The 15,469-nt window shown below is 40.7% G+C and overlaps 1 pseudogene; it reads right to left on the reverse strand.

The window, feature by feature from the left end:
* Positions 1 to 761: 761 nt before the first annotated feature.
* LOC122889608 lies at positions 762 to 13,315 on the reverse strand (annotated as a pseudogene).
* Positions 13,316 to 15,469: the final 2,154 nt, after the last annotated feature.

Genomic DNA, 15,469 nt, shown 5'->3' on the forward strand with positions numbered 1-15,469 from the left:
CATGGTATTCAGGCAGATTATAGGGCTGGAGTGAGAAGTGGCTGGGTCATTCCCACTGGACTGACAGTTGGCATTAGAACATGAAATTTGAGGATTTTGTGTACTAACGCCCATTCCTGGCATGCTATTCACTGATGGCAAGTTGGGTGTAAGAGTTAGAGGGGAGTTGTCATCTAAGTCAACTGCAATCTTGATGGTATGATGGTATAATCAGGTAGAAGTGGGCACTGCAAACTTGGATATTCAATGCATTATAATGGAGAGCAGGTCTGGGAAAGGAAAGGTTCTGGAGGCAAGCTGTACCAGAGAAAAGACATCTGGATATTCAAAGAAGCAAACAAGCAGAGCAGCAGCAAACCCTAAGATGGTGATATTTAATGAAAGTACCAGTGTCTGAGCTTACCATCAAGCCCACCACAATACAATGGAATCTAGAAGAGCTTGAGGTTCCCCAGTGGCAAGTTTGGCACTGATGACAGGGCTACACAAGGTGGGAGGTTTCAGAGAAATAATATGAGCAGAATGCACGTGGTGGCTTGCCACGGATTTATTCATAGGCTTCTGCCCTGGCTGTGTCAAACTGAGGTATCTGTATGGAAGCTAATGGAGTTTCTAGAAGAACTGACAAGTAGCAGCAACTATGACAAAGCTGGCCATTAATCCTTAGGTGGGTCTGACTGGCTGAGATTTTGCAAAACCATTGCTGCCTCCTGAGACAGGAAAGAATGGCCGGAGGCCCATGCCTTCCTCCTGCAGGGTGCTCACCATATGGCTGGGAACCATCCTCTGCTAAGCAGACGGCATCTTGGAGCCACCTGAGTGTAATTCATCATCTCTCCAGGGCACACCAAGCCTCTCATCTTTTAAGGTATCATCTGAGAGTTGGATCCTGTGTTGATGTTTAAATTGACATCTCCCTTCATGACATTAAGGACCATCCCAAACTCAAAGCTCAACCAGGGCCCATCTGTGGGGAATTTCTTTTAGAAAGTTATCACTGGGAAAACTTAGAGAGAAAATGGAATGTTCATTGAAACCCCAGGATCATCCTGGTCATCTCCATGCTGGGCCTGATGCTTGCCATCCTTATTCCGGGGAGAAGGCCTGGGCATTCTTTTGCCAAATGCTGTTGAAACCTCTCTGCAGATAACCTTTGGGGATTTTGGAAGTGCTCTCCTCAGTCAAGACCAAAGAAGATGGCTTGGCCAGGAGAGAAGTTTTAATCATCTTGGAATTTTCACCTATTGTCCAGCTCAGTGACTTGAGAAAGATCAGGTCTGGGTGTACAACTGGGGACATCTGTCCCTTCTATTTCTGAGCTTATCATCCCTGCAAATCCAAGGAGGCCTATCTGTCCCCAGACATGTTGGGGTTGAGGGTAATGGCCCTAGGGGCAGAGGATGTGGCATAGCAATACTATCAAAAGATGGCTCTTCTTGCCCTGGTACCTAGCTTTCATCGGGAGTCAGCTACTATCAAAGAACCCCTGACTCAATTTACAAATCCATTTCAATAAACATTCAGACCTGGAGGGAGTACTGTGGTATAACCATTTGTCCCTGATTCCTCTACTACTCTTTATAAAAATGCCTCCTGGGGCGCCTGGGTGGCTCAGTGGGTTAAGCCGCTGCCTTCGGCTAGGTCATGATCTCAGGGTCCTGGAATCGAGTCCCGCATCGGGCTCTCTGCTCAGCAGGGAGCCTGCTTCCCTCTCTCTCTGCCTGCCTCTCCATCTACTTGTGATTTCTCTCTGTCAAATAAATAAATAAAAATCTTAAAAAAAAAAAATGCCTCCTGAAATTACAGCTGAACTCTTTGCTCAGGAGCTATATGACCTGAGTGTTTGGATACTATGGGCCTACATGGGAGTTCATTGGATGTAGAACCATATTAGCTGCAGAAAAGGACACATGTCTGTATCCTGAAAGGACAAGCAGAGCCTCCATATCTGTGAGGGCCCCAAGTCCCTTAACCAGGTATTGATATTGAGTCATTGTGACCTGTATAAATCTAAGTTACGGTTTCTTGGAAGTTCCCTATAACACCCCAGCATTCTGCATCGTTTGTGCTACTGTGAATACTTTCTCATTAGGTAAAAGCACATGTTGCCTATTTCTGAGAATTTGAAAGGAAAGCTAATGATATTCTAGCTGCTCATGAGACGGTCCATCAGGATTCTCTCCCAGGGTAGGGGGATCTCCACCCAACAGAAGATATAAGGATTTTCCAAAGAGCTATTGCCCTGGTAGGAGACAAAAGAAACTGCTTGGTTTGGGGGTGTCAAATTTATTTGTCCCAATATCATGTAGGAGCAGTGGAGTAGAGCTGGCCAAGCTACATTCTATCAGTTTGCTTTCTACAGGCCTGTCCTAGGCCAGCGACACGTGGCAGCAACTGGTCTGGGTGCTGGTGCCAGAATGCAGAGTTACAGGCAGTTGTCATTCAGAGAGGACTTATGGCCCTGGTTGGCTGGAATTGGGGGCTGTTGTAGGAGAGGTTGTGGATCATTCCAAAGGCAGCTATCTGTGTGTTCAGAGGGGCTTTGGTTCTCTCTGTCTTGGTCCTAGGGATGTCCTGGATTTGGAAAGGAGTGGCAGTTTCAACTTGACTTCAGTGCAACTTCTGTAGTCTGTAAACATACGCACCATTTGGGCTAACATTTTCTGAGCACATGTGGGATTTGGACAAGTCTGGCTATGGGAAAGTCTGGAAGACCTGTGGATCATGGAATTTAATAGAGTCATCAATGTGCTAAGAATCCTGGGACTTCCTGTGGTCAGCATAATTCCTTTCTTTAGTCCTGGGAGCTCTCTGACCAAAGGAGTGGATGAAAATATCTTGCTTCCTTGGCACCAATTCCAGTTCCATTCTTCAGGCCCATGATCTCATTTGATCCAACGAGTGCTTGAGGGGTATGGCTCCCACTCTTAGAGTCACAAGGAGAAGGGGAAGGAGACTGGGGTTAACTGGCTAGTTTCCAGGTTTAATCTGCATAGAATTTAGGAACTAGGCAGTGTTTTGCAGAAGGGGATATCACTGTAGGAGTAGCACCCATCACCTCCTACTCTAACTTGGGTTTTAACTCTCTCTTATGATGGGGAGTTTCTCTCTTTAGGGTTACTGGAATTGACTGAAACCCTGAGCTTGCAGTCACAGACAGAACAGGCTCTCTGAGTTCTTTTCAGATGGCAGCAGAAACAGCTATGTGACAGTGACCTGATGCTCTTTGGGTATGTCCCCTCATGCTAGCCACCCAAATGCCTTGTTCCTCGTTGTTCCTATGTGCACTGAAGTTGGTCTTGCTGCTATACCATTCTCTAGATGAGCCTCCTGCTGACACAGGAGAGTCTTGTATCTTGAGGGCACAACAATACAGAGAGCTTGCTGATCCTAGAGCTTAGGGGTCCAGGAACCATTCTCAAAGGCAATCCACACATTTCAGAACATTTGATTTGTTCTTTTTCTACAATAGGACACAGAATAACTTTCTAAGATAATCTCCACCTCCCAAACAGAAGTGAGTTTCTAGGCAAAATTGGGCCAACACCAGCCAGTTCCGCATTCAGTCTCTGGAGGTGTAGTCAGGGCAGAGAAAGGGCAGCTGGCTTAGGTCCAGGGCCTAGCCAGCTGCTAGGACAGCAGCCCCTCCTCTCCTAGCCCCTACCACTCTTAAAGTGTTTTTAACCACTGGAAGGGACCTTGTAAATGAAGCATATAAGAATGAGGTTGGAGGCACTTGGGTGATTTAGTTGGTTAAGTATCTGACTCTTGGTTTCAGTTCAGGTCATGATCTCAGGGTCATGAGATTGAGCTCTGCCTCGGTCTCCCCGCTCAGCCAGGAGTCTGCTTGAGATTCTCTCCCTCTGCCCCTCCCTCCCCCACATGCATGACCTCTCATAAATGCATGTTCTCTCTCTCTCATTCTCTAAAGTAAATAAACTAATCTAAAAAAAAAAAAAAGAAATGAGCTTGGAAAGGCAAGTTGGGACTAAATTTGCAGTCTTTTGGTAGGGAGTGAGGAACTATAAAAGATGTAACTACTGCACATGAAATTGACATGATCATGACTTGGCTTCAGAGTGATTCACTCTCCCATTACTATTTAAAGGAAAAAGATTCTTTTGGATGTAAGTAAGAGAAAACCAAATCAAGATGGCTTTGCTGATAGAGATTTATTAACTCATATAACAGGAAGTCCATAGGTACAAAGAAAGATTTGATTGTCTTTTACAAAGCAGTGGTGATATTTGAAACCAAGGGATTGGCTGAGGGTGTCAAGAGAGGACAAAGGCAGAACAACAACAACAAAAAAGTGACCAATAACAGAAGTTCAGAGAATGCCAAAGAGGAAAGGAAGGAGGCAGGAAAAAAAAATTTGAGTCCTTATAATCCAATTTTTGGCCACCTCTATTTTAACACAAGAATTCACCTCTATCCCCCTCAGTGATTATTTTTAAATGAAAGTGATTTATTTAAATGAAATGAAAAAGACACTCATTCTCTTAGGAATATTATATTCTCATTTCAGAAAGCCAATTTATCCAAGTCTAATGATAACTAAAGGTTCCTCCTCCATAGACAAAACTTCCAATCCATTTCAAAGTAATTTTTTTTCCTTTTTAAAAAAATTTTATTTATTTTTTTTAATTTTTTCAATTTATTTATTTTCAGAAAAACAGTATTCATTATTTTTTCATTTCAAAGTAATTTTATTTACTGTTACCAAAAGTAACAAGAATATTCATCCCTAGAGGCTACTTGTCACTTCATGAGAAGCGTCCGCATGTATTTAGGGAACACCAACTGAAATTCAAAGAGAAACTTAGTGACTCACCGATCAGTGTCCCACTAAGAACAGGAAAGGTGCTGTTTCCCAGATGTGCTAACAATTGTCTGCAACCAGGCTGGGCACTCAGCAAGAGTTTCAGATACAAATGCCTAAGTCAGGGACACGTCTTCATGTACTTTGGCAGAGCATCATCTAAGATGTGATTGTAATCACCATGAGATTCTATTTTGCACAGCAGGATAAAAGGATATGGACTTGATATTATAAAATGAAAAGACTATTTTTCCTCTTTTACATTTTTTTTTTTTTTTTTGAGAGAGAGAGGCGGTAGGGTGAGGAGAGAGAAAAGGTGAGAGAGAATCTTAAGTAGGCTCTACACCCAGTGCAGAGCCTGACTTGTGACTTAAAGCTCAGTCAAGGCAGACATCACTCAGTGCTCTGCCACCTGTTTCCTCACCAACATACCAAAATGGCCCCATCACAGGAAATGGACACAAATAATTCTGAGGGAAACCAAAGGGGATGATAAACCTCCGTAGATGATAGTCATTTTTAGGCAACTAGCTCTTGCCAAATGACTCCAAAGTCCACACGTAAAGTCTCAATCCCTTGCCCTTAGACAGATGTGCTTTTGCCACAGAAAATAATAAAAACTACCTAACTTGAATTCAATAGGGCTATATCCTATAAAATTATATCAGATCTTTTAATTTAGAAAGGCCAACTGTATAGCTTTTAAATGAATCACTTAGATACTATACATTTCTGGAGCAGATCTGAATAAATGAGAGAATAAGTAAATATGAACAGACATGGAGCTATATAGATAGTTAACATTTATTAGTTAACTAGTGACCTGGACAGGCTGAGCAGCAATCTTCAAGACTATAAAGGAAAGCTACTAATTAACAGAACCCAAAACACTCCATTCTCATCTGGAACAATGTGTCCATGGACATTTGGCTCACAGAGCTAGCTGGTGAGAGTTTCACGATGGCGCTTCCTATCATGTCTTTAAACTGTGCAGTTACAATATGCATACAATTTAATAATTAGTTCTCAGCATCTTGCGAACCGAGGAGCTATTCCCAAAATGACTTAGTACAGTTTCCTCTAAAGTTCATGCTAAAATAAGAAAAAATTAGGCTCAGAAGTGTTTTACTTAAAACCTTGGGCCTCTACTTATCTAAAATGACAGTGTTAATTAGGCTTCTCATAAACTTCCCTGCCACACTTCACTCTAAGGACCACACCTCAGATGCTCCCTCAGGGTCTGGCATGGTGCTGGAAACCCAGTGAGGCAGGAGCCACTCCGTCTGGAATTCCTTGAGATACATTATTCACTTAGAGACATAAGGTTCTTGGATGGCAATGTAGTCAAAAGTGGTTTTTGCCCTAACCACATATCCAAGTCAATCTTCTTGGAGTTTTAAAAAAAAAAGGTCTAAGCAGAGCTAGAGCAAATTTTCTCAATGGCCTGGGTGATAGCCGGTGAATTGTTACCAGTCCATGGAGTGATATGTACAGAACTTGAGAATAAGCACTGAAAAACTATTATAGCAATCTGATGGAGTGAAGTTTTATCTATTAAATTTAATATTTTTAAATGGGATTTATATTTTATGTGTCACATTTTTCTATTTCATTTTTATTATTATTCACCTTCTAATAGTTGATATTTTTCTTTCTGCTTCTAGATCACATTTCCTACCTCTTTGCATACCTTGTAATTGGACTGTAAAGAGTGTGAATTTTCATTGTTGGGTGCTGACATTAGCCATATTCCTTTATACAGCAGTCATCTTTGTTCTGAAATACAGGTATGTTACCAGTGATCAGTTTGACCTTCTCAAGCGTGCTTTTGGGCTGCCTCAAAGCAGGACTCACTGTGTTTGTTTCCCTACTGTGGCAGGATCATATTCCTAAAGGGACTTTTGTCCAATATCTGAAAACCATTATTTCATATATTCTGCTGGTTTCCTAATTATTTCAGGTGGAAGGCTAAAGTGATCCCTCTTACTTCATTATAGCTAGAAATGGATGTCCTAGGACTTAACATCCTTCATTTTGGTATCCAGTGATTCACAGATAGTGATTTTACTGTATTTTATAAAAGTATCAATTTATAATGGAAGTGAAGTTAAAAAACAAAGCAAAGCAAAACAACAACCAAAAAAACCAAACAATTTAAAAATAAGCAAATGACTCAAATAGACATTTCACCAAAGAAGATTCCCAAATGGCCAATGACCACATGAAAAGATGCTCAGAATCATCAATCATTAGAAAAAATGCCAATCAAAACCACAAAAATATACCCACCTCATACTCATTGGGATAGCTACTATCAAAAACAACACTGCAATGTCCACAATAACCAAACTGTGGAAAGAGCCAAGACGCCCTTCAACAGACATCTTCAACAGAGAAGATGTGGTCCATATAGGCAATGGAATATTACTCGGCCATCAGAAAGGATGAATACCTACCATTTGCATCGACATGGATGGAACTGGAGAGGATTATGCTAAGTGAAATAAGTCAAGCAGACAAAGATAATTATCATATGGTTTCACTTATATGTGGAACATAATCAATGGCATGGAGGACATAAGGAGAAGAAAGCAAAAAATGAAGGGGGAAAATCAGAAGGGGAGATGAACCATGAGAGACTCTGGACTCTGGGAAACAAACTGAGGGTTTCAGAGGGGAGGGGGGTGGGACGATGGGTTAACCAATGATGGGTATTAAGGAGGGCACGTATTGCATGGAGCACTGGGTGTTCTACTAAAACAATGAATCATGGAATGTTACATTAAAAACCAATGATACTATATGGTGACTAACGTAATTAAAACAAGCAAACACCACCAACCAGAAGCCCCCAGAATAATAACATGTTTGGCAAGGGAAAAATTAGAAGCCTCATCCCTAATGGGAATGTAAAATAGGATAGACACTATAGAACACAGTATGGTGGTTCCTCAAACACTGAAAAACAGAATTAGCACATGATCCAACAGTTCACTGGATTGAAAGAACTGAAAGCCACAACACAAAGAGATACCTGTACACCCATTTTCAAAGCAGTATAATTCACAATCGCTAAAAGGTAGAAGCAACACAAGTATCCACTGTTGAATGAATGGATTGAAAAATGTGGTATATTCCATACAATGGAATGTTACGCAGCTTTAAAGGGAAGTGAATTCTGGTATATGCCACAGCTTGAATGGACCTTGAAGACATCATACTAAGTGAAATAAGCCACTCACAAAAGAACAAATACTGTATGATTCCACTTACACGAGGTACTTAGCATAGTCAAACTGGGGGAGTCAAAAAGTAGAACTGGGGTTGCCAGGGCCTGGGGGGAAGAGGAGAATGGAGAGTATTGTTTAACAGTGCAGAGTTTCAGGTGGGGCGAAGGAAACCTGTTACAGAGATGGACGGTAGTGATGGTCGCACAGCAATGTCCTTGAATGTACGGTGAATGTATTTGAATACATGGTGAATGTACATCATAACCCTGAACTGTACACTTACAAATGACAAAAGGGTAAATTTCATATGGTGTGTCTTTTACCACCCAAAAAGAATATTTAAAAGCAAAACAAAGTAAAAAGCAACTGAATCTTCTCCCAGGTAGCCTGAGAATCACTGATCTATAGTGGCTGAAGGTAGAAAAGGGCGTTAAGTGAGGGGAAGTCACTGAGTTTTCTTCCCAAGATCAAAGATGACAAACAAGCTTTTCATGCCACACAGGGTCCACCCAGCCAGGGAACCAGGAAGGTCTAGGACATCAGACCTATAGAACCTACTGTGTTGTCTATTCTTCCTTCATCTGTTTTCCTACTTAATTAGCAGTGAAATCTTTAACAATGGTCTATGTGGTGGGCTTCACACACAGGGAGGAAAGTGGGATTTGGGAGGCTGTATTGTCTTCTGCAGTGAGTCTAGGGGAGAGCCCTCAAGAAGCTGGGGCAGTAGCAGCTGCTCTGAAGACAAAAGCAATTAAGTCTCTGTGTTCTGAAGGGAGGAAGAAGAACAATACTGGCCCAAGACATATTGTTCATCCGAAAAAGAGAATGTTATTGATAATATGTATAACATGCCCCCATTCCTACATATTAGAAAAATACATATATATATATATATATATACACACACACACACACAAACACACACACACACATAAAATATTAAGAAACCATATATATATTTTTAATAGAAAATATGCTAGAAGAAATAAACCAAAATGTGAACATTGGTTATATTTGGGTAATTAGAAGGTGGATTTGTTTACTTTCTCTCTGCAAGTTTTTTTTTTATCATCTGTTGTCTTCACAGTGGGTAAGTAAAACCCTTCTATAGTCGGGGTAAGAAAGTGATTTTTATTCAGAAATTAGAGAAGGACTGAAGGGACGTGTTATGTGGCCCAGATCTGAGGTCCTTTAGTTTTCTTTTTGGAGATTTATGTATAAATTAGTCTATGTTTCAACATTTCTCATTCCACTTTTGTTGTTAACATTAGGGATCTCACCAGCAGTTTAGGCATTTAGGTAACAATGCTTACCATTTTATGTGCTAGAAAAGCATCTCATTCATCTAGGTCAGATAAGATTAGAGTAATTAAGGTCACTGGACTTTGTCATTTAACAAATCCTTAAATCCAACTCTAATCTCATTCATTAATGACATAAACAAAGGGATTAGTTGCTAACATACAGTCTCTCATTCCCATCCAGACACAACTGCTATAATATTAAATGTTATTAATGTATCGCTTTGTATCTTTAGACAAGGGCTGATGTATTCACCACTCTAAGAGTTAGAGATTTATTAGTTCTGAAGAGGTTATCCCCAGGGTAACTCATTATCGCTAGTACAAGCACAGAACGTTCTGTGACAGGAGAATGTCTGAGATCAAACAACCCAATTAATCAAGATAGGACATGCGTGTGGTAGTTCTGCACCAGGAACACATGCTGTCAACTCCCAAATTGTCACCATGCGGTCCCGTGCCTGAGGCAATTCCCCAGGACCACAGGCTGCCGCCAGCACGGACAGGGATCCTGCTGGCCTGTGGCCACATCAGACTCCCACTCAGTCGCCTCGCTGCCTCTCTGACTGGGCTGGAGAAGACTATCATGTGGCTTTACCATTTTCCGGCACCAAACTTTTCACCACTTTACAAAGGAAAGTGATTTGAGTCTTAATGGATCTCTCCCTCCCTCGCTTCTTTCCTGCCCACCCACCCCCCTTTTTCCTTTCTTCAATTCTGACAAAGGTGCTAAGGAGGAGTTAAAGTTCCTAAAGGGCAGTCTCAAAAGATCAGCCTCCAAATAAATGTGTTCTCTCAACAAGTGGAAGCCTCTACAGCCATTAAAAATGATGTCACAGAAAGTTTTTGTAGACACAGGAATGTGTTTACTTCATGCTGTTATTGTGAAAAGAGCAACTTATAGCTATAACCCCATGAACACAAGGGGTGATCCCAGTTTTGTAAACTAAAGGAAGGCAGAGTCTTCATCTATTGTGAAAGATGAGAAGGAGTAAAAGACCTAATATCAACATTTCAGGGGGAGAGGAAAGCTTTGCTGGGTTGCTTCTTAGTTTGTTAGATGCTGGTATACACTCCTCCATTTTCCAAATTGTGAAGTAAAAATGTATCATTTTCTAAAAACCACAAAAAGGGGAGCCTGGGTGGCTCAATGGGTTAAAGCCTCTGCCTTCAGCTCAGGTCATGATCTCAGGGTCCTGGGATCCTGGATTATCAGGCTCTCCGCTCAGCGGGAAGCCTGCCTCCCCACCCCGCCCCCCTGCCAACTTGTGATCTCTGTCTGTCAAATAAACAAATAAAATCTTAAAAAAAAAATAAAAATAAAAACTACAAAAGACTCCCAGCAAATTTTATTTTTTTTAATTTTTTTAAATTTATTTTTTACTTATTTTCAGCATAACAGTATTCATTATTTTTGCACCACACCCAGTGCTCCATGCAATCTGTGCCCTCTATAATACCCACCACCTGGTACCCCAACTTCCCCCCACCCCCACAACTTCAAACCCCTCAGATTGTTTTTCAGAGTCCATAGTCTCTCATGGTTCACCTCCCTTTCCAATTTCCCCAAATCCAGCAAATTTTATTTTAGGGTCAGTCTCCAAACCAGCGATAGAGCATATTCTATTTCTTGCTACCAATTCCAATGCAACAGTGAATCTCCTGTATATCTTTATCTTACCATGTTGGGCTGAAGCTCAAATAGAAATTGTTGAACCTGCCACCATTTTCTCAAACTAAAATCTTACATATACGTTGATCCTCTTTATCACAAAATCAGAAAACACATCCAGAAGTGGGGGAGGGGTGCACTGTCAAATGAGTTCTGCTTTTTCTCAAAACTCGAACAGGAAGATTTCAAAAAGAGGCTGCTTTGGGCCAATGGGTCACTTCCTTTGGGAATGCTTTCCTCTCTCCTTGCCCTGCCACCAGGATGGAAAAAAAAAAAAAAAAGGCCCAAACAAACAATTGGCATTCGTACTGTGCTCAGAGCTTTGAAAGTACTTTCACACATAGCAAGAAGGATGCAAAGAGAAGCTCTTTCCTGAGCATTCGAATGCCCTGCTTGACAGACATGTTCCCACACTGAGTACATAATAAATGGGATCACAAGTGGCAGCACAGGGACTCAGGATTCAGAGCTGCTGTCATGTGAGGCCCTGCTTGCCTCATCTTACATATGCCATGCAGCCCTCATGGCAGTGCTGAGAGGAAGATAGCATTGCCTGTATTGAGGATCAGCAAACTACAGCGCATGGGCCAAATCTGGTCCATAGCTTGTGACTGTGAATTAAGTTGTATTGGAACACAGCCACACCCATTTGTTTACTATCTATGGCTGCTTTCCTGCAACAACTGTGGCACTGAGCAGTAGTTGCAACAGAGGTGTTCTTTTCTACAATGTCTAAACTATTATTTGGCCCTTTATAGAACGTATTTGTTGACCCTGTTCTGCTGATATCTACAAAGAAGGCTCAAGGCCCCTCAGCCACTGACTGGCAGGGCCAAGACATAAACATGCATCTATATTACTTTAAGCCTAAAGGCTTTTCATTTCTCCAAACCAGAGCTTCAGGAGTAATACCGTAGCTTCCTCTGAAGCATATCATACAAGTGGTACCTTACAATCTGAGAAAAAGGACACATGAAGAACTGTGCGATAATTTTTAAGACACATTAAGAAACATAGTAACTGTCCGGATTCCTTAAGTGAAAGAACACATCATCCTAAGTTATGTCTTTTAACTCTACAATAAAAATTATAAACCAGAAAATTAAAAAAAAAAAACTACTGGAATTTTACATGCAAAATTGGCATTAGTTTTCATTGTATAGCTTTCACAGGAAAAAAGACCCTAAAAATACATAATGTGTTCCTTTAGTGTGATATGGTACCATCTGTCTGAACTTGCTAGCTTCTTCCCAGCCTAGATAGGAAGGGGTAGAAAAACATGTGCCTAAAGTAAGAGTCTAACCTAGTCTTCATTTTTAGCATGGCTTTTGTTTTAAATGTCGGTTTCTCTCTCTAAACTCCTTTTGCTAACTTCTTAACCACTCAATGAGCTGGGACATAGAACTTTGCAGAGACGTTCCCTAGAGGCTCATTGAGAGAAAGTACTAACTCTTACTTGTTCATACTACTTCATCCACTGGTGACACAAAAGTGCGAGGCGTGAAAAACAGAGACCAGAGATGGGTGGGAGGCTGGTGCCATTCCCCCTGGCAACAGCAAATGTAGGAAAGGGAGCATCACCCCAAGACCTTGTCTTTCTTAGGCAGAGTCCAGCTGAGTGGAGGGAAAGTAAAGAAACACCTAGAGGACTGTCCTTGGCATGTCCTCACATGTGGTGGGAAGGATTTCATTCATCTTGCTTCTTCCTGAGAATCCCTAAGGCATATGGCCTGACTCTGGGAAAAGGCAATTCTTCCAATGTTTACAAGAACACCTGGAGATTTAACCATCTTCTGGAAGAAGCTAGCAGGGGCAGAATGAATATAGAGTGTGTCAAGTGATATCCTTAGGCTGGAAAAAGAAAGGAAGGAAATGAAAACAAAGGGGGGGGAAATAAGAAGAGTGAAATATTCTGAAGCCTGTAAAATCTTAAATGAGAGTTCACAGAGGAAGCTATTATCATACAAGGAAAATAAGAGTCTCAGTTGCCATTCTAACTACATTAGGAAGAGTCACCAAGAGAATATAAGGGGAAAGACGTTCCCTTCGATGTCCTTTAAATAGCTATACTGAAGTAAAGCTGACATACACTAACCTTCCCATATTTAAAACATAGTTTGATAGCTCTGACGTTGTGCTTACGCAGATGGAACAGCACCATAATCAGGATAGTGAAGTATCTGTCATCACCAGGAGCTGATTCAAACCCTCCCTCCCAGTTCTTCATTCCCACTTCCGGACGACCATCCACCTGGCAGACGGTTAGTATGCATTCTCTAAATGTTAACATAGAGGGAATATACCATTTTTATCTGGCTTTTTATACTCAGCATATTTTGAGATTCATCCGTATTATACTTTATAATATAGTTTTATGCCTTTTATTGCTGAGTAATATTCTAGCATACAGATAAGCCACAGTTCACTTATCTGTTCACCTACTAATGGGCATTTCAGTCATTTCCAGTTTTGGCTATGATCACTCATGCTCAGATCTCTATAGGACATGCATTTTTCATTTCTCTTGGGTAAACCCTGATGAGTTGAGAAGATGGAGCAAATGGTATATGTTTGTTTAAATTTTGAAGAAACCAATAAACTTTTCCAAAGCAGTTATACCATTTTACATTCCCACCAGTAGTGAATGAGAATCCAGTTGCTTCACATCCTTACCAACACTTGGTATGGTTAGTCTTTTTAATTTTAGTCATTCTAATAGGTGACTGGTATCGTCTTGTGTTTTCAATTTACATTTCCCTAGCAACAAATGATGCTGAATATCTTTCTCATGTGCTTATGTGCCTTCTGTATACCTTTTTGGGTGATGGGTCTGTTCAGATCTTTTGCCCACAGTTCAGCAAGGTCTTTTGTGTACAAAATACACAAAAAGCATTTGTGAGTGCTTTAAGTATTCTGCATGTAAGTCCTTCATCAGATACAGATTTGCATGTATTTTCTCCCAGTGTGTGATTTGTTTTTCATTCTTTTAACAGTGTCTTCCAAGTGCATAAGTTTTTCATTTTAATGAAATCCAATTTACCAGTTTCTTCTTTTAAGGACTGTGTTTTGGTGTCACAGCTAAGAAATCTCTGACTAACTCAAAATTGAAAGGGATTCCACTTGTGTTTTCTTCTAGATGTTTTATAATCTTAGGTTTTGTGGTTAAGTCTGTGATCCACTTTGAGTTTCTGTTTGTACATGGTGTGAGTTGTGGATTGAACGTATTTATCTCCTTGTATATGAATGTCCAATTTTTGAAAAGGCTACTCTTTATACAAAATTATCATTATACTTTGTCAAAAATCAGCTGTCCATGTATATAGTGGGTCTATTTCCATGCTCCCTGTCCTGTTCCATTGAGCTAGCATTTGCCAGTCTTTATACCGATAACTCCATGCTTTGATTACCATAGCTATATATTAAGTCTTAAAATGTGATTGTTAGTCTCTCAACTTTGTGCTTTTTGTCAAAGTTGTTTTGTCTATGTTATATCCTTTGCATTTACATGTGAGCTTTTTTAGTATAACTGACACACTGTGTTACATTACTTCATGTGTAACATAGTGATTTGATAACTTTATGTTATGCTGTGCTCACCCCAAGTATAGCTACCATCTGTCACCATACAACATTACTACAATACCACCAACTATATTCTCTGTGCTGTACCCCTCATCCCCTTGACTTATCCTATGCTGGAAGCCTGTATCTCTCACTCTCCTTCACCATTTTGCCTATGCCCCCATTTCCCTCCCCTCTGGCAATCATCAGATTGTTCTCTTTTTATAAGTCTGATTCTGCTTCTCATTCCTTTGTTTACTCATTTGTTTTGGCTTTTACATTCCATGCATCAGTGAAATCATGATATTTGTCTTTCTCTGACTGACTGACTTCACAAAGCATAATACACTCCAGGTCCATCCACATTGTAATCAATGGCAAGAGCTCATCATTTTCTATGGCCGAATAATAGTGTATGTATATATATCCCATATCTTCTTTATCTATTTACCTATTGATAGACACTTGGGCTACTTCCATATCTTGGCTATTGCAAATAATGCTGTCATAAACATGGGGGTGCATATATCTTTCCTTCGAATTAATGTTTTGGTTTTCTTTGGGTAAATTGCCCAGTACTGAAATTACTGCATCATATGACATTTCTATTTTTTTTTAAGGTTTTATTTATTTACTTGAGAGAGACAGAGATCATAAGTAGGCAGAGAGGCAGACAGAAAGAGAGGGGAAGTAGTCTCCCCACTGAGCAGAGAGCCCGATGCGGGGCTCAATCCCAGGACCCTGGGATCATGACCTGAGTCAAAGGCAGAGGCTTAACCGACTAAGCCACCCAGGTGCCCCGACATTTCTATTTTTTTTTTTTAAGATTTTATTTATGTATTTGACAGGCAGAGATCACAAGTAGGCAGTGAGAAAGAGAGGA

Source organism: Neovison vison, chromosome 1 (assembly GCF_020171115.1).
Source record: "Neovison vison isolate M4711 chromosome 1, ASM_NN_V1, whole genome shotgun sequence".
NCBI classification, from domain to species: Eukaryota; Metazoa; Chordata; class Mammalia; order Carnivora; family Mustelidae; genus Neogale; species Neogale vison.